Below are 19392 nucleotides of genomic sequence, written 5' to 3'. Positions count from 1 at the left end.
GGAATTAAGATAATCATAAGTATTTATTGAATACTCACTGTGTGCCAAACTCTGTGCTAAGTGCTTTAGATGCATTACCTCATTGTTTCCTTAATAAATTACACGATGTAGCTTTTATTCTTACTGTCATTATATATGTGGGAGAGCTGAGGCTCAGAGAGGGTAAGACATGAACTTAAGATTCACGGCTAGTAACTAGTTGAGCAAGGAACTGATCCAGTCTCTCTTAATCAGATTCTAGAACTTTGAACTAGAATGCTATACTACCTTGTTTGAAGATGTTGCACTGAGGAAAGGATGGGAAAAGACATGAGGGTGGGAAGATAGTGTAGAATAACGGGAAGAGTGAGACCTGAGAGGGATACTCATGGACTCCCCAAAGCCAACTCTCTGGGTCTCAGATTAAGAATTTCAGCCAGGCTCAGTGGCTCAAACCTGTAATCCCAGCACTTTGGGAGGCCAAAGCAGGAGGATTGCTTGAGCCCAGGAGTTTGAGATCAGCCTGGGAGAGATAGCGAGACCCTGTCTCCACAAAAACCAAATACATAATAGCCAGGTGTGGTGGTGCCTGTCTGTTGTCCCAGTTACTTGGGAGGCTGAGGTGTGAGGATCACCTGAACCCAGGAGTTTGAGGCTGAAACGGTCTGTGATTGCGTGCTGTACTTCAGCCTGAGTGACAGAGCAAGGCACTGTCAGAAACAAATTCAGGCAAGATAATCTAACAAGTCTATTTGGGCTATTGCATTCTCAAATTCTGTAACATTTCACCTGTAGCTAAGAGCTATTACTAGCTGAAGTTCTCGTGGCCAGAGAAGAGGTTGGAGCTGTGGGCATCCCTGCTGTCAAAACCGGAGAAGCCAAAGTGATGCTTCCTCCTTGGTCCTTCCTCTAGTTCTTTGTGGGACAGAAAATAATGGTGGAAGATGAGGTCCTATTGCCTAGCTGCTTGTACAAACAGTGTTGTGTAAGCCTGTGTGTGTGTATGTGTTTGTGTGTGTGCATGTGTGTGTGTGTGCTGAAGTTCAACAATAAATACGGGATGTGGAAAGCCAGAAAAAATATTGCAGAGGAAAGAGGCAGAGTGGGCAAAACCTACATCAGCTTCTGAAATTATTATTTCTTTTGAGAGCGCCTCTCAGGTAAACTTTGAGAGTATCTCTAAACATTCCTAGGAGGGGCAACAATTCAAGCTAACCCACAACTGGGAATTAGATGAAGGCTAGCTGAAAACTAAATAAATAGCTTCTCTCTCTCTCTCTGTCTCTCTGTCTCTGTCTCTCTCTGTCTCTGTCTCTCTCTCTCTCTTTCTCTCTCCCCCCCCCCCGCCCCCCCATTTTCCTCTCTTTTTTCTTTCATGCTTCCTTTTTCTAACAAACACTGGGCATTCTCTAATTTAGGCACTGCATTCAATGCTGTGGATACAGTGGTGCAAAGGGTAGCTCTATTCCTGCATATTGGGAATTTACAGTTTAGAAGTTACTCAAGAACAAGGCCAGGCATGGTGGCTCATGCTTGTAATCCCAGCACTTTGGGAGGCTGAGGCAGGTGAATTACTTGAGGTCAGGACTTTGAGACCAGCTTGGCCAATGTGGGGAACCCCATCTCCATAAAAAAAAAAAATGAGCTGGGCATGGTGGTGCCTGCCTGTAATCCCAGTTCCTTGGGAGGCTGAGGTGGGAGAATTGCTTGAACTCAGAAGGCAGAGGCCGCAGTGACCTGAGATTGCATCACTGTACTCCAGCCTGGGCAACAGGGTCTTCCCCGTCTCATCCTGAGTGAGTCAAAACTGAAAGAGAAAGTATATCATTGCCAGAGAGATGTCATCAATTTCACAGCTTTTCCAAGATCTGGTTCTTCCATGACATCTTAGGAGCATCACAGCGCAGAGGTGAAGAGTATGGACTCTGGCGGCAGACTGCGGGGGGCCAACCCTGTCTGCCCTCTTTCCTTCAAGCTCTTGGACTTTGGGTAAGTTACTTAACCTCTCTGTGCCTCAGTTTCTTTGTCTGTGAAATAGAGATAATAATAGTTTATACCTCTGAAGGTTGTTTTGGCATTAAATAAGTTGATATTTACAAAGTGCTTAGAAAAGTGTCTGGCATGTCATAAATGCTAGGCCAATGTCTGCTAACTAGATAACTGTTCTTTTGCATATCCCTACATAGATTCCGGATTAATAGCCAAGCCTACACTTAGTTGAATTCCTTTTGGACTTTCTTACATGCTGGAGGATCTAAAAATAAGAAGGAAGTAGGGCTTTCAAGCTAACTTCTGTTTTTCTTCCCTGACCCATTATGAGCAGGCTCCAGCCACGACCAGCCTTTCTCTGTACCATTAGTGCCCAAGGACATTTGTTTCTCAGAATTCTTGGAAATATTACTGGACAGTCAGGTTGCCTGGGTGACATGGATCATTTCCTCGTATGCTTGATACCCTTGGCCCAGATTTTACCTTCTGGGAATGAAATGTTTATGCCCTAAACCATGCCCTAAATGAAGAAGTTATATGTATGTAGCTTGTACATGTTCAGGAATATTAGTCTAGTGGCAAGCCTGCCTGGGACCCCAGATGTCTCCAGCTGTCTCTGTCCTTAGGAGAACATTAGGAAAGGTCTAAAGGAATAAAAGGACAGAATAAAGCCAATATTCTGACCCTGTTTCCTAGAGCACTTTCAGGCCCATCCAATGGCTTCTGATAAACAAGTGAGCCCTAATAAGAAACAAGAGGAGCAGTCAATGAAGCTTGGAGGTGTTGGCTAAATTCCCACTGTGATTAAATTTTATATTTTACCCTGGGCTGGGATGGTTTCCAGAGATCAGTTTGTGAAAACAGCTATATTGAGCCAACTCTGTTTTCCTAAATAACCGAAATTCAGAGCTCTCTTCTGAGTTGGCAGGGGCTGAGAGAAGAAAGGGCTCTCCTTGGTGAGAAATAAACCATCTTGGGGTCTGATACCATTTAGTTTTCCAGATTATTAACAGAAGATGTGCAGAAAAAGACATTTGCTCAAACCAGAATGATCTAAAAGAGGGACCATGGATTTAGGGCTGAGACATCCTGAGTTTGAGTGCTGGCTCTGTCATTTGTTAGGTGAGTGTCTTGGGCAAGTCACTCATCTCTTTAAGCCTTATATTCCTCATCTGTAAAATGGGTATGTTAGTTAGCATAAGCTAGTTATGCTATGGTAACAAAGAGCACCTCCACCCCCAAACCTTGGTGGTTTACAGAAACAAATATTTATTTCTCACTCATATCATATTCTGGCTATAAAGCAGAGCTCAGCTATGGTTCTGTGGCTCCTTTCCATGTAGATTTTCATTCTGGGGTCCAGGATGCAGAAGCACCTGCTTGCTATCTTGGCTTTGAGACTAGGGGATAAAGGATGATGGCAGAGTCATGCAAGATCTCTTAAGCTTTTGCTCGGATATACTCTGTAATCACCAGTGCTCATATTCTATTTGCCTTGGGGTTAGGAATGTTACACTTTTCCCACAGAAAGGCAGTGTAAGTTACATGGAAGTTAGAGGGTCCTATACCAACTCTCTTACAGAGAAGACAGCAAATAATTTAGAACAATAATATGGCCTACCCCAGTGGAAATAATAATACTTCTTCTTCACAGGGTACTTATGAAACCCAAATGAAATCATGCATATGAAAGTTTATTACAAACTATAAAGTTCTCTGTTCACGCCACTCATCCTCTTTAATGCCAAGCTATCCATGGGTCTCATAAAGGCTGAATGGAGACATATTGTGTGTATATCTCTATTTGTATGGAAATCTATTTGTTTTCAAATATACTTCCCATTTATTTTGAGGTGATTATCTCAGTATCAATTTCACTCCACATAGCCCTCCTTATAACGGCCCAGAATCCAAAGAGTTTAGTTTTGTATGAAGATGAGTGTTGAGCCCAATATTTCAGAAATTTGTGATAGAGAATTTTGGCATTGCCTGGCTCTGTGTCACTAAGAATGACAGACTCTCCTAAAGGGAACCAGGCTTTGTTAGTTGGAATTTGACTCTTCATTGCCAACTACTCATTGATAGACTCTTTGTTCTTACCACTGGAGAAGACACTTACAGAATCATGTCAGAGACTGGCACAAATCCCCATGGATAATTGAAGACCTGGAAACTGGAGACCTGGAAATTTAAGAAGATTGAGAAACATGGTAACACTAGGAAAAAACTCATTTTGACATATCAGAAGACTTCATTAGTTGATGAATTTACTCAATAAATTATATTGCCTGTCTGCTATCTGCTAGGCAGTTGGTATTCAAATAATTTGTTTATTCATTTGCTCTTTTATTTATTTGACAAATATTTCATGAACATCTGCTGTGTGCCAGGCACTGTTGTAGGCACTGGGACTATATCAACGAATGGAACACTCAAAACTCTTGCCATTAGGGAGCTGATCTTCTGGGGATAGAGGATTCGGGATACACACAATGAATAAAACAAATAAACAAGGAAAATATGTGGTATAATGCCATACAATTAAGAAAATAAGAAAAGAGGATAGGAAATGTTGAAAAGGGGGCTGAAACTTTAAATACGGTACCCAAAAAGGGCTGGCTGAAAGAGTGCCATTTGCAAAAAGACCTGGAGGAGACGAAGAAGGAAGCCTTGTGAAAGAACAATCCAGGCAGAAGGAATAGTGAATGTGTACTCTCTGAGGCAGGAGCATGACCCTGGCATGCCTGAGGAACCGTAGGGAGGCCACTGGGGCTGGTATGGCATGAGCTGGGAATAGAATAGTAGACGATGATTTGAGGAAGAAACAGGTGGCCATATCATATAAAGCCTTGTAGGCCATTTTAGAAACTTCAATCTTTTTCCAAGTAAATGAGAAGCCAAATGTAAGGTTTTGAGAATAGGATTAACATGAACTGAATTACATTATAAAAGGTTGCTGGCTGCCATTTTGCTATGGATTTAAGGGTGGCCAGGACAGAATCAAGGAGGTCTTGTTACAAGGCTGATGCAACAACATAAGTGGGAGATGATGGTGGCTTAGACAATATTAGTAAATGGTGGTGATATTGGGTGGTTATATTTGGAGTATGTTCTAAAAGTTTTAAAAGTACAGCTGCCAATATTTGCACATGAATTAGATGTGAGTTGTGAGAGAAAGACAAATAAAACAGAGCCCTTCTCTTCATGGGGCAATAGGCACCCAAGCACACAATCATAAAGCAGATAGAAGTGTAGGGATAGAGGTACATACAATTCCTTCTGAGGTACCTAACATAGAACTGAAGAAGGTATCTCAGCTGGATTTTAATGGATGAGTGGGATGTTCCTAAGAGAAGAGGCTCTAAAAATGGTGTGGTTTGAATGTGCCCCCTCCAAAACCCGTGTGTTGAAACTCAAAGGCCAATATGATAGGATTAATAGGTGGGACATTTTAGAAGTAATTAGGTCATGAGGGCTCTTTCCCCTCACTCATGAAGGGGTCTAGGTGTCCTCATAAAAAGGGCTTGACAGAGGGAGTTTACTCTCTCTTGCCTTTTTGCCTTCTGCCATGTGAGGACACAGCAAGAAGGCCTTCACCAGATGCCAACACCCTGATCTTGGAGTTCCTTGCCTCCAGAACTGTGAGGAAATAAATTTCTGTTCTTTATAAATTACAGAGTCTGTGGTATTTTGACATAGCAACACAAATAGAGTAAGACAAATGGTATGTACAGACAAGTAGAAGCCACTCAATGTTGGCGAAGGGAAAACTGTGGTTTAGAGGGTGCTAAGCCATGAGGCTAGAACAGTGGTCAGAATCCAAACTTTGGAGGATTCTATAGGCTAACTTGAAGAACTAGGACCCCTGGTTGCAGATGTTACACTTTGGTCTTAGCAACAAGTGACCTGGTCAGATTTGAGTTCTCAAAGGGTCCTCTGCTGCAGTGTGAATAGTAGATTGGAGGTGGTGGCAAAAGGGGAGGCAGGGATGCAAGTAAGAAGGGGGAGTGAGGCTTGACTCAAGGAAGAATTGTGCTGAAAGACTTTGACATCCAGTTCTCAAAGGGATCACAGCCCTGAGAAGGAGCAGGATAGGGTTTTGAGGCAGGGCTCCAACGACTGTACTTACTGGCTACACAACTTCCTCCCATGTAGTAGAGGCTTCCCGCCCTTTTCAAGAACTTGTAGTGAGGTTTTGCAGCATTCACGTGAATGTTGGAGAAAGTGACCATTTTGGAGGGCAAGGGACAGAAACCCAACTTAAGCTATAATAGCATGCAGCATGAAAGAATACTGGAGCAGTCCCATGTCCATTTCTTTCAGTTGCTTACCCACAGTAAGAAAAGCATTAACTTTCTCCAAATATCTCTTCATAAAAAGCAAAGATAAGACATGATTGGCTGTGTTTGGGTCACATGCCTACCCCTAGACCAATCATAGTAATTAGGAAAACATAGAATGTGATTGGCTTAGACTGCATCTTATGATAACCCCTGTGGACCTGGAAAAAGTGTCTTTTCAAAGAGAAAGAGGGATAAGGAAGCTTACCGGGTAGACACAAAACAGCAGCATCCATATAGTTTGAAGAAAGCTCTCAGGAAGGATGTTGAGGGAGAAGAGATGACCTGTGATTGAGGAGTCAACACTAGCTCCACGGTTCCTCATCTCTTGGCTGACCGTGTAGGCTGTATTAAAATCATGCAACTATCATTCAATTCCAAATTAAGCAATGAGCTCTCAAACTGTACAGACTTTCCTAGGTAATTCTCTATGCCAGAATAACCTGTCCTTCTCAAACTTGGCCTCATCCTCAACATAAATGTCTTCTCCTTTATGAAATGTTTCTGTCATAATCAAGGCAGATTGATTCTCTCTCTCCTCTGTGTTCCTATGGCAGTTCATTATACCTCTGCTATAACATCTGGGATGTTGCATTGTACTTGGCTGCTTACTGTCTGTCTACAAGCTTTGCCTTCTAGACTGTGAACTCCTGCAAGATGATGACTGTGCCTCATTCATCTTTGTATCCGAGTTCCATGAACAGTAACAGGCACATAATAGACACTCAAAAAAGATAGCTCAAAATGGTGATTTTCTTTTCGTGTGTTGGGACTGGGTTTGTGCAAAGTCAGCATTACTTACTGGGCATGTAAGATGAAATGTTAAATATTCAGAGTGAATACATGGTGTCTGTCATCAACTCTTCTTTTGGAGAAATGCCTTGCCTCCTCTTCTCTGCTTAATTTATTTTCACCTGACTAATCATACCACTGCATACCCCTGGCCACAAAGATTGAATCAGACATGAGTCCATGACTCAAAATGGGTAAATTGGGGAAAATATTTTCTTTCTCTGTATCATATATTGCAAGCTTGAGATTTCTGTGGAGCAATATTGCTGTCAACTGCAAAAGCCAATAATGAAGCCAGACAGAGAAAAGCTGTTTCAATAGAAGAGGAGAGAGAATAGAGAGAACAGGAGGAAGGTGAAGGGAAGTTGAGGGAAAGAGTTAGCTAGATCCAGCTAGCCTAAAGCATATGCAACCCTAGGACTTAGAGTTACATGAACAAATAAATACTCTTTTTGCTTAAGCTGAATTCATTTGGGTTTCTACCGTTTGCAACTGAAAATGTCATAATTAATACAGTATTACATCTGCTTCTTAGAGAGGCACAAGTCCTTTGGCAATATAAAAGGCTCTGTCAAGTCCTGCAGGAAGGAAACTGATGTTACCTTGTTTTCATTGAACCAAGTATCTCCCAAATTTGTTTGATCACTAATTCCTTTTTTCCAGTAACAAGTATTAATATCTGCAGGTCTACTACTTTTACATTTTGTGAAATATTGGCTAAAACGTTGGCTACTTTAGATTAAGAGAGCATACACTTAATAATGTAAAATGAAGTGTTCACAAGGTGTAGATTCATAACTTAGATCAGCTTAATTGGGAGAATTATCCTGAATTAGGGGAAATCCTCTGTCCCCAGAATTATTTGTAACGCTTAAGTTTATAATGGTAGTAATGAAGTAATAGTAGTATTAGTAATTATTACTGCTAATTAATTGCTACTCTAGTAATTAAAACAACTAATATTTGTCAAGCACTTACTATGTGCCAGACACAGTGCTAAGAAATTTACACAAATTATCTCATTTAGTCCTCACCTGTAAGGCTGGCATTATTATATTTTTACCCATGGAGCAAACAGGTCAGAAAAGTTGAATAACTTACCCAATGTCATAAAATCAGGACATGAAGGGACCAGTGTTTGAACTCAGGTCTGGTTGATATTGTAACCCGTGATCTTTGTCATTGCACGTTCATGCCTGTGAGCTTGAAAATAAGTCATCTAACTAGATGCATTGGTCATCTCTGATAACTGTTGCTTAATTGGCACACATACATTTCCACCAAGGAATCTAGTCAAAGAAACTCGTCACATTTTAACATGCACATTTTACACTACTCACTGGCCAAAGCAACTCATGTGGATTATAAATAGGGGCTGCTAACATTATATTATGATTTGTCTCCATGCTCTTTTAATAGACCTAGTGTTTGCAGCTCTATAGAGATGCAGAACAAATGAGAAATTTTGAAACAACAACAAACCCGCTACTGTCTGAACACTGCTATTTGGAGGGTGAGGCTGTGTTATGAGCACAGGAACTGACATAGCTGGATTTCTTATCTGTTGATAGATGCCAATTTGCTAACATTGCACTATGGCATTGCAGTAAAAGCCCCCACTTGCAGCACAAGAATCATCACTCAACCCTGACGCTGACGAATGACCGTCAGAGCTTAGTGTGACTGCTTCCTGGTGTGGGAAGGTCACTACCTGATACTACCAGTCACTACTAGCCACAGTGAGGAGCCAGGTGCACCTAGACAAGCAGAAAGGGAGGCCATGTGTGTATTAGGGATACAGCATTTAAAGGGAAGGACCCTGGATGAGAAGTCTAGGACTTGGAATCCTGGCTCTGTCATCTGCAAGTTGAGTGACTTTACTGAGTAATCACCTAATGTCTCTGGGCTGTAGATTTCTCCTCTGGAAATGGAGAAACAGAGTTTGCATTTGCCATCTGAGAAGGCACTTGTTGTCAGAGTGATAAAAAATGTGTTATGTGAAAGCACTTTTTTTTTTTTTTTTGAGACAGAGTTTTGTTCTGTCACCCAGGCTGGAGTGCAGTGGCACAATCTTGGCTCATTGCAACCTCCGCCTCCCAGCCTCAAATTATCCTCCTGCTTCAGGTTCCTGGGTAACTGGGACTACAGGCGCATGCCACCACACCTGGCTAATTATTGTATTATTATTTTTTTTTTTTAGTAGAGATGGGGTTTCACCATGTTGGCCAGGCCAGGGTGGTCTTGAACTCCTGACCTCAAGCGATCCGCCTGCCTCGGCCTCCCAAAGTGCTGGGACTACAGGCATGAGCTACCGTGTCTGGCCTGTGAAAGCACTTTTAAAACTCTTAAGTGTCTATAAGGTATAAGGTGGTCACACACTACATTATTGATAACAGTTATCTGGGGGAAGGGCAGGGAGGTGTAGTGAGATGTTAAGAATCTTTAAAAAGACTAAAAAAGATAAGATTTTTTAAGTCAGCTGTAAAAAATACATCATAATATGATGCAATTTACATAAAATATAGATATGTGTGTAGAAAAATATACAGGAGAATATTTTCCAAAATACTAGCAGTTTTAGGTGGCATTTACCTTTTTCCATTTACTTTTCTATGTTCTCATTTTTACAATGGACATGGATTATTTATATGGCCAGGAACAAAAAAAGAAAGTAAAACACCTCTTTTCATTTGGGAGTTGCAGCAGACACAGAGATACATTGCTCAGATCTCCCTCAGAGAAAGCACTGGCTGCCAAGTTGTAAGAAGTGTGGTTAGCTAACAGCCTTCCACTGTTAACTCCTTCAGCATTTGAACCAAGGTCCTGTCCTTCGAGAGGGAAGCTCAAGCCAATGGCTAAACATGAGAAGGATAATAGGTCCCAGCTATTTCCATTCAAGGTAGACTCATCTTTAAAAAAAAAACAAAACAGCTTTATTGAGATATAATTAATATATAAAAACATGCACATATTTAATATACAACTTGATGAATTTGGACATATGCATATGCCTATGAAACCATCAGCACCATCAAGGTAATAGGCATATCCGATACCTCCAAAAGTTTCCTTGTGTTCCACTGATTTCTTTTTCTTTTTTTCTCCCTTGAGACTTAGTATATAACTCAATTGGAGCATGCATCACCTTGTATTAGATTATCTGCTTTAGTGTTTGCCTCTATTTCACTAGGTGGTAAATGACTTAAGGGTAAGAACATGTTTTATTTGTATTTGTACCACCAGCCCTCATTTATAGCACATAATAATTGCACAGTAAAATTTTGCTGGATGATTCTGACCTCATAAGTTATATATATGGGCTGGGTGTGGTGGCTCATGTCTGTAATCCTAGCATTTTGGGAGGCCAAGGCAGGAGGATTGCTTGAGGCCATGACTTCAAAAGCAGCCTTGGCAACGTAGTGAGACCCCATCTGTACAAAAAGCAAAAAGAAAATAATTAGCCAGGCCTGGTGGTATGCACCTGTAGCCTCAGCTACTTGGGAGGCTGAGGCAGGAGGATCACTTGAGCTGAGGAGGTCAAGGTTTCAGTGAGCCATGATCATGCTACCACCCTCCAGCCTGGCTGACAGAGCACAACACTGTCTCTAATAACAACAACAACAACAACAAACTATATACATGCCTTAGCAGAAGCTTGGAGTTTTTTTAAAGAGTGAAACCTAGCTTGAAGAGATAAAACTGTATTCGCTCATATAAATACAAAATTTAGATGAAAATAACTTCAGAAACAGCTGAATATACCCGTACAAACGAAATCATCTGCACTCGGTCTTTCTCTCCATCTTTCAGCCCTGTTTTGCTCTCTGTTGTCTTCATTCTCAGGTGGGCTCTCCAAGGACATACACTGCCTTAGGTATATGTCCCTCCAGTCAACCAATCGCAAGAGAAAGAGAATAAATATTGTGTACTATCCCCTTTCACAGTACTATAAAGAACTGTCTGAGACTGGGTAATTTGTAAAGAAAAGAGGTTTAATTGACTCACAGTTCAGCATAGCTGGGGAGGCCTCAGGAAACTTATAATCATGGCAGAAGGCAAAGAGGAAGCAAGGTGCCTTCTTCACAAAGCAGCAGGAAGGAGAAGTGCAAGCAGAAGAAATGCCAGACACTCATAAAACCATCAGATCTTGTGAAAACTCACTCCTTATCATGAGAACAACATTGCGGGAAACCACCGCATGATCCAATCACCTCCCTCCAAGTCTCTCCCTAGACACATAGGGATTATGGGGATTACAATACAAGATGAGATTTGGGTGGGGACACAAAACCTAACCATATCATCTTTATTGATGGTCCCAGTAAAATTCCAGAGTCGAATCTCATTGAACCAGCCTGGGTCACATACCCATCTCTGAATCAATCATGATGGCCAGTGAGAATATGCTGACTGGCCACACCTGGGTCTTGCATTCATCCTTGGAAAGCAAAGGGGTATGAACCCTAACAGAATCACAGCCTGAGGATAGGAAAGAGGGTGGATTACCAATGCTCTCATCAGAAGAAGGGGAATGAATACAGGTCAGGCCAAACAACAGATGTCCGTGGTACATGTTAGGATTCCACACTGGGGATACCAGCAAAGAAAAGACAGGTGTGATCCATTGAGGAAAATGCTACAGGCAAACACCAGATGCTGGAAGCCAGATAAACAGGGGAGTGAATCTTCTTTTTGCAAAATTAATCCAACAGTTTTCCCTATCCTTTTCTTGTACAGTGCTCTATTACATTTTTGTGTTTACCTCCAAATTATCAAATGCATATCTGCATATGAAGACATATATTCCCATGCCTTGGGGAAGTAGGTATTAAGTGAAATTTCTTTTAAAGTAAAGTCACTATTCTATAGTGACACCATGCCCTTTGTTTCCTGTCTGATTTTTACCTAGTAGGAATACAATGGGGACATGCAAATCCCGCCCCTCAGCCCAGGAAGGGACAGGATAACTGACTCCATTGTAGCACAATATTTATAAGATTAATCAAGAGAGGATTTGCATGATCAAAGTTCAAGACACTGAATTCAACAAAGTTCAGTAGGCATCTTTCCTGTAGGACTTCTCAGATACTTTAATATGCTAATCATCATTGAGACTTTCCAGGAGGGACACTGGGGATGGCAGAATTTCCCGACTTTATTATTTTTTTTTCCCAGCACTGAACACTTTCTGAAAAGTGCATATCACAGGGCATGTGTTACGAGGAAAACATTTTGGGTTGGCTCTATAATACCATTATTTTAAACATTTTCAAAATTCTAATGATGGAATTTGATCATTATATAGAACTGTTAAAAACTAAAAATGACTTATATTTTGTATGTGGCAGACCATTGAACGTACATAGGCACAGCTATTAAACAATACCTCTATTTTAAAAGAAATTTCATTGGGTTTATATGGGCATAAACATAACCTCAAAAGGTGGAAAATCCCTTCTTCTTGCCAGATTCCTTATCTGGGAATGTGTCGTTAAATCCTTTCCAATCATACCCCAGCCTTATTAAGTTCCAATCTCCTCTTCATTCTCCTTCCCATCCCAAGACACTGATATTTCCATTCTTTGCCTTTTTCCTACCTGTTCTTGCTTCCAGACCTTTGCTCCTCAGTTTCCCCAGCCTGAATTGCCTTTATCTCCAGTCCATTATATCACACCAAATAGTCTACAATCCACTCCTCTATCCTTCCCCACCTTGGCTCCTGTATGCCAGATTATAGTTGTGTGGGCAGGGGGCACAGCTACTAGAGAAGTGTCTAACTGTATGTGTATGTGTTGGGACGGTTCATGCTTGGGAGTCGAATCCAGTTGCAGGAAGGTCAGGAAGAGAATGGCTCATAGGGTTCTGCTTCCTCTCTCATACTTCTTTCTCTGGCTGGGGAGACATGGAAACAGCCTGGGGAAGCAATGATCTATAAGAGGAATGGATAGGTGATATGGTTTTGCTGTGTCCCCACCCAAATCTCACCTTGAATTGTAAGAATCCCCATGTGTCAAGGTTGGGGGACAAGTGGAGATAATTGAATCATGGGGACAATTTCCCTCATACTGTTCTCATGGTAGTGAATACATCTCATGAGAACTGATGATTTCATATATGGAAGTTCCCCTGCACAAATTCTCTTGCCTGCCGCCATGTAAGACATGACTTTGCTCTTCATTTGCCTTCCGCCATGATTGTGAGGCCTCCCCTGCCATGTGGAACTGTGAGTCAATTAAACCTCTTTTCTTTATAAGTTACCCAGTCTTGGGTTTGACTTTATTAGTAGGGTGAGAACAGACTAATACTATAGGGACTGCAAAGTGTGTGAACTCTAGTCTTACTCTTCTGCCTCTTCCTGAATATGTGACTTGGGGTGAATTGTTTTCCTCTGTGGGCCTTCAGTTTTTCCCTCAGTAAAATGACAGGTTTGGGATAGACCAGTGATTCCCATACCTAGTTGATCACTGGCATCATCTGGAAAGCTGGTTAAAAATATATTTTTTCTGGGCTCTAATCCCTGACTTTGGGTGATGACTGGGAATCTGAACTTTAACAAACTCATCCAGGTGTAGGTAACACTAGACTAGATTATTTCTAAGACCTTTTCCCCAAACAAAGCGTTGATAAATATCCTGTCCATCTTGGGGTAGTGGAAGTCTCTCTTGCCATCCTCTCTACTACTGTGGTTCTGATGAAACTGTCAGTCACAGAACTCTATTGATGATCCAAACCTGTCCAATCATAGGACTACACTCCTCTGGTCACTGGAAAGGACCCATGAGAGTCAAGTGACCAAGAAAAGTCAATCAGAGCTTTTCCCTAGGACTTTTTACTTGGAGCTGCAGGAGAAATAGCCTATTGGCTAAGGTCATGGAACTCAAGGGGTGTTATCCAGAGCTTTCAGGTGGCATATGCCCTGCCAAGTGGAGAAAGCCTTTTGGCAGCAGTAAAGGGTGAGGCTGAGCAGAGAAAAGTTGAAATAAGATGGATAGAGTCAGACAATCCTAGGAACCTTCAGTTTCTCATGTCCTGAGAACTTCCCTAATTTCTATGATCTGTTCTGTGAGTTACTCCCTATTCTGTGAACCAGTAAAGCCTCTTTCTGCTTACATGAACTAAGTTTGGTGTCTTTCACTTGCAACTAAGGATTCTGTGGCAAAATCAGGATTATATCTGAGTCTGACTCCAAAGTCTGTACTTCTAACCATTGTCCTATCTTGTACTCTTCCATGGGAACAAACATAACAAATTTCACAGATGTCCCTCCATTCCCTGCAAAAAGTCCCATGCCCTGCAAACAGCTTCAGTGATGGTTAAGGTCTTAACCCTCCTGCATGAATCTATTGCACTCTTTTACTCCTCCTTTTGCTCTTATAATACTTTTTTTTTTTTTTACAACTCTTTTGCTAATAGTCATTTACTGCAGTGGACCATAATTTCTCGTATCTGTATAAAACCTTTGTTTAAACTTTTTTATTTTGTCTCCTCCATTAAATTATAACTTCCTGAGGGCAGAGAACATGAACTGTATCTTTGAAAACAGATTTTTGGTTGGGCAAAGTGGTTCACACCTGTAATCCCAGCACTTTGAGAGGCCGAGGTGAGTGGATCACTTGAGTTCGAGACAAGCCTGGCCATCAAGGCGAAACCCCATCTCTACCACAACTACAAAAATTAGCTGGATGTGGTGGCACACACCTGTAGTCCCAGTTGCTTGGGAGGCTGAGGCAGGAGAATTGCTTGAACCTGAGAGGTGGAGGTTGTAGTGAGCCGAGATCTCACCACTGCACTCCAGCCTGGGCGACAGAGCGAGACTCTGTCTCAAAAATTAATTAATTACTTAAAATAAAAAAATAAATAAAAACAGATTCTTCATCATTATAAGCACAGGTGTGATCAAGAGCATTTTGATTAAGACACAAGGGCTTCGGTTCTAATCTGTTGCACCAATTCGTGAATGGGATTTGAACCCAAGAAGGGAGGTCCTCAGAGCTTGTGTAAGTTTGTATTATGTCATCCAAAGTCACAGATGTGATGGATTGGGGACCCCAAAGAGAGAACACCCAGAGAAACCTGCCTGTTAATTTGGGATGATTTGAAGGAAGTCACTTTCCTCTGCAAAAGCAGCCACATCTTCCCAGCAGCAGGCAGGATTCCCCAAGGAAACAGAGACCTAATTTATACATCTGGCAGACAAGATGTTAGTGGAAGTACTTAACCTTGATTCCTTTGCCTCACTTCCCTAGAACGTCGGGAGTGATGGAAGCTGCCCTCCCAAGATCCAGAGCTCAGACCCCCAAATGATGTGAGTCTCACAGCCATCCAGAGCCACTGCTCAGGGAGAATCACTCAGCCTGACTCTCTTCTCCAGTCAGAGATGAACCCTCATTCCGGGAGTCAGAAACAGAGACCCCAACAAACCAGGGACCTGGTCCCTGTCCTCAGCAAGTCTAGGATCTATTTGAGGACACAGTTCACATCTGCACATGAAAACCAATTTGGAATATTTATAAGGCTGCCCAGTATGCTGTGTAATCAAACAGTGCATGCTGAGTACTGATAAAGACACCCCAGCCTTAGAGCAGGAAGAAATCTTATACATTTGCCAGTCCAGGATCTCTGAATGGTGGCTCATGGGCTGAATTTGACCTGTAGATGGGTGTGTTTGAGTTATACCGTGGTTTTTTTTTTTTCTTTTCTTTTTTTTCAATTTTACTATTCTTTAAACAGGCTTTTAAACTTGGAGAGAATTTATATAAAATACAGATTTGAGCTTCTCTTTAAAATTAGGTGATCTGGCAGCTTTACAGGCTTACGTTCCTGCATGGTCACATCTGGCTAGAGCTAAGCAGAAGGTGCCCTCTCAAGAAAGAATACACTCTACAATTTGCCAGAGTCCTCACCAGTCCCTACTGCCTCCCCGATTCTGAGGCTCAGTGTCATCTGTTATGTGTTGTTGCATGTGCGCTATTGTTTTTCTTATAGTTAAAAAAAATCACTCTCTATACTCATTTCCTACCCAAGAGAGAACAACCTCAAGTTTATCAAGAGGATTGCACTTAGCTTGTTTCTCTTGCATAAATAAACTTCCTTGTGCATTTCGCTCCTGAATGTGTGGTCCCTGGTTTCTCCCAAACCCTATATTTGAAGAAAATGAGGTTGAGAAAGAGGAAGAGACTGAAGTTTGGCATCATGGAATGAGCTCTGAGCTCAGTTCAAGTAAAGAAGACTGGAAGCCTTGGTCTAAAACCCATCAGTAAGTATGTGATGACTATATATACCTGGAAAGTTTGTAGACTTACATTCTCTCTGAGCCTCAGTTGGTCCATCCATAAAATGGACTCAAGAATAACCATCCTGCTATAACAAGATTTCTTAGAAAAAAAGAATAACCATCCTATGGGGTTATTCTGAGGATTGAAAGATGTAAATCTATAAGTACTTTACAGACTATAAAAGTGTAAGGAACAAGAATAGTGTGCCCATCAGTGCTCTGAATGTTCTACTTTTATAGTTTGTGTTTAATTTGGGTCCCACAGCTCCTGCCATTGGTTTACCTAAATCCTTGCAATTCTGAAAAGAACTTTTAGTCTTTTAGACTTTTATTTGCTTCATCTTCTTTATGGGTAATAGAAAAGTTGTATTCTTGGATCTGCATCATCTGTGTTATTACTTACATACACAGATGTTTTTGATGCCTCTTCCAGGGAATATTTTTGTAGATATTTCCTGAGTTATTGAATCAGAGGAAAAAGCAAGTGATCTCTTTCTATGGCTCAAAATAAGAATAATAGGTGATAGTTCCTGAGCTGTTACTATAGGCCAGGCATCATACAAGACAGACTCTTCACATTCATTTGAACTTCACAGTGGCCATATGAGGTGTGTCTACCAGGAATTCATTGCCGAGTAACTAAGTAACCAAAATTTAGCAACTTAAAAATTGCAATAAATTTGTAGTGCCTCATATATAGTTTCTGTTGGTCAGGAATTCGGGAGTGATTTCACTGAGTGATTCTAGCTCAGGCTATCTCATTAGGTTGACATCATCTGAAGGTTTGACTGGGGCTGGAGGATCCACTTCCAAGGTGTTTCACTCACATGGCTGGCAAGTTGGAGCTGGCTATTGGCAGGAGGCCTCGGTTCCTTGCCATGTGGACCTCTCCATAGGCCTTCTTGAATATGCTCCTGACATAGTGACTGGCTTCCCCCAGACTAAGTGATCCAAGAGAGAGTGAGGCTAAGGCTGCAGTGTCCCTTATGGAAATCTCAGAAGTCACACTCCATCATGGCAGCAACATCCTATTGGCTGTGTAGTTCAGCCCTATTCATTTTCAAAGACTACATAAGAACTGAACTTTCAGGAGAAGGAATTAATGGAGGCTATCTTTGAGGCTGGCTAGCACAGTCTATTATTCTCATATTTAAAAGATGGAGTAACTAAGGTTTAGAAAGATTATGTAACTTGTCCAAGATCACATGGATAGTACTGGCAGAGCTGGGATTCAAATCCAGATTTGTCTATTTGAAACTATGCAAATGGAAGCCCTGAACCACTCAGCTCTACTGCATCCCAGATATTTTCAAAACTGTAAAGCACTATGCAAATAATTCTGCTATTTGATAGAATATTCCAGGAACAGGTATGATTTTATTGGTAAGTGAGAGATCATTCATTTACCTAGTCATTCATTCATTTATCCATTTAACAAACATCCATGGAATGTTTCATTTTTGCTAGGATCTGAGATAAATGACTTGGCTAAAATCACATAGCTGACAAATGGCAGAGTAGGTCACAAACCCAGGTCTGTATGACCCATAGTACTGTGTTCCTTCACCACCTAGATGGTTGCTTTGAGCTTATTTTATATGTCTTCAGAGCATCTTGGTGAAGTCCAGAGAAGTGAAGTGACTTCTCACAGTCTAAGAGAATAGGCTTTAGCAAATACCGGATTTCTGCCTCAAAAGAGCTCTATGCCCTAGAGCAGAGAAACATTCAGACCTGCAAGAAAAACTCAGCTGTTGTCATGATTCAGATCTCACATTGTTTGTTTAATGGGAATTAGGTCTGAATCTCAACATATTTGATATGGTCTGGACGTTTTGTCCCCACCAAATCTCAGGTTGAAATGTGACCTCCAATATTAGAGGTGGGGTCTGGTGGGAGGTGTTTGGGTCATGGGGGTGGATCCCTCATGAATAGCTTGGTACGTTCCTCATGGTGATGAGTGAGTTCTCTCTCTGAGTTCAAGCAAGATGTGGTTATTTAAAAGACTGTGGCACCTCCCTCTTCTCTCTCTTGCTCCCTCTCTCACCATGTGACACACCTGCTCCCCCCTTCGCCTTCCACCATGACTGGAAGCTTCCTGAGGCCCTCATCAGGAGTGGCTTCTGGCGCCATGCTTCTTGTACAGTCTGCAGAACTGTGGGCCAAAAAAACCTCTTTCTTTTATAATTTACCTCGTCTTAAGTACTTCTTTATAGCAATGCAAAATGGACTAACACAATGTTCCAGGCACTAAGCAAAAATATTATCATGTTAGTGTTTAATGGGTATAGAGTTTCAGTTTTGCAAGCTGAAAAGCATCCTGGAGATAGACGGTAGTGATGGTTGCACAACAATGTAAAGGTACTTAATATCGCTAAACTGTACACTTAAAAATGGTTAAGATGGTAATTGTATGTTATGTGTATTTTACTACAATTTAAAAAATATATTGTTGCATTATCTAATTATGTCTTGAAGACAGCCCCAGATGACAACATGTCTTTTGGAAGAAGAAATCAAGGCTCAGAGATGCTAAGTCACTTGCTCAGTATCAAATAGCTGAGAACCAGAGCTGGAGAATTGAAACCTAAATCCTTTCTACTAAAATACATAGTGCCCTTTTCTCTTGCTCCTGATTTTGCAGCCAAAGGGAGGCCAGGTAACCATTTCACCATTGCTAGGGCAGCAATTTATCAGTCACTGAACGCCTTGGGAGGCAATTGGCCTTTATGGTCTGCAATCAAGCTGGGGAGAAAGAGCTGAGGCTCTGGGCTCCTTGACCAGGGACAGCTGACTTCAGAGCAGCAGTCTGCAATGAGCTAGTTCTCGCAAAAACATCCCAGGTGTGCCCTGGCTGCGCAGCTGGTATAATTAGCTAGCCTGGGAACACCACAAAAGATATTTACAGGTCCAACTGCTGTTCTCAAATATTTTCCTGCACCAGCTAGGCCAGATATTGTCAGTTTTTTAAACTCCCTGAGATTCTGGGATTATTTTTGTGTAACTCGTGTGTGGGAAGGG

At 41.5% G+C, this 19392-nt stretch overlaps 1 long non-coding RNA gene across 3 annotated transcripts in view; it reads left to right on the top strand.

Annotated features, from left to right (window-relative positions):
* LOC139356516 (uncharacterized) overlaps positions 1-4257 on the top strand; it is a 58928-nt gene extending 54671 nt beyond the window's left edge. For 2 of the 3 annotated variants that reach the window (XR_011608482.1, XR_011608483.1), the window contains exons 3-4: positions 1836-1968; positions 4080-4257. This is a non-coding gene — a long non-coding RNA (uncharacterized lncRNA). Of the gene's footprint in view, positions 1-1835; positions 1969-4076 lie in introns of all 3 variants that reach the window. The other variant, XR_011608484.1, reaches the window with a different exon arrangement.
* Positions 4258-19392: the final 15135 nt, after the last annotated feature.

Source organism: Macaca nemestrina, chromosome 10 (genome assembly GCF_043159975.1).
Source record: "Macaca nemestrina isolate mMacNem1 chromosome 10, mMacNem.hap1, whole genome shotgun sequence".
NCBI lineage: Eukaryota > Metazoa > Chordata > Mammalia > Primates > Cercopithecidae > Macaca > Macaca nemestrina.
The sequence above is the reverse complement of the archived record's forward strand: the minus strand, read 5'-3'. Positions and strand labels throughout refer to the sequence as shown.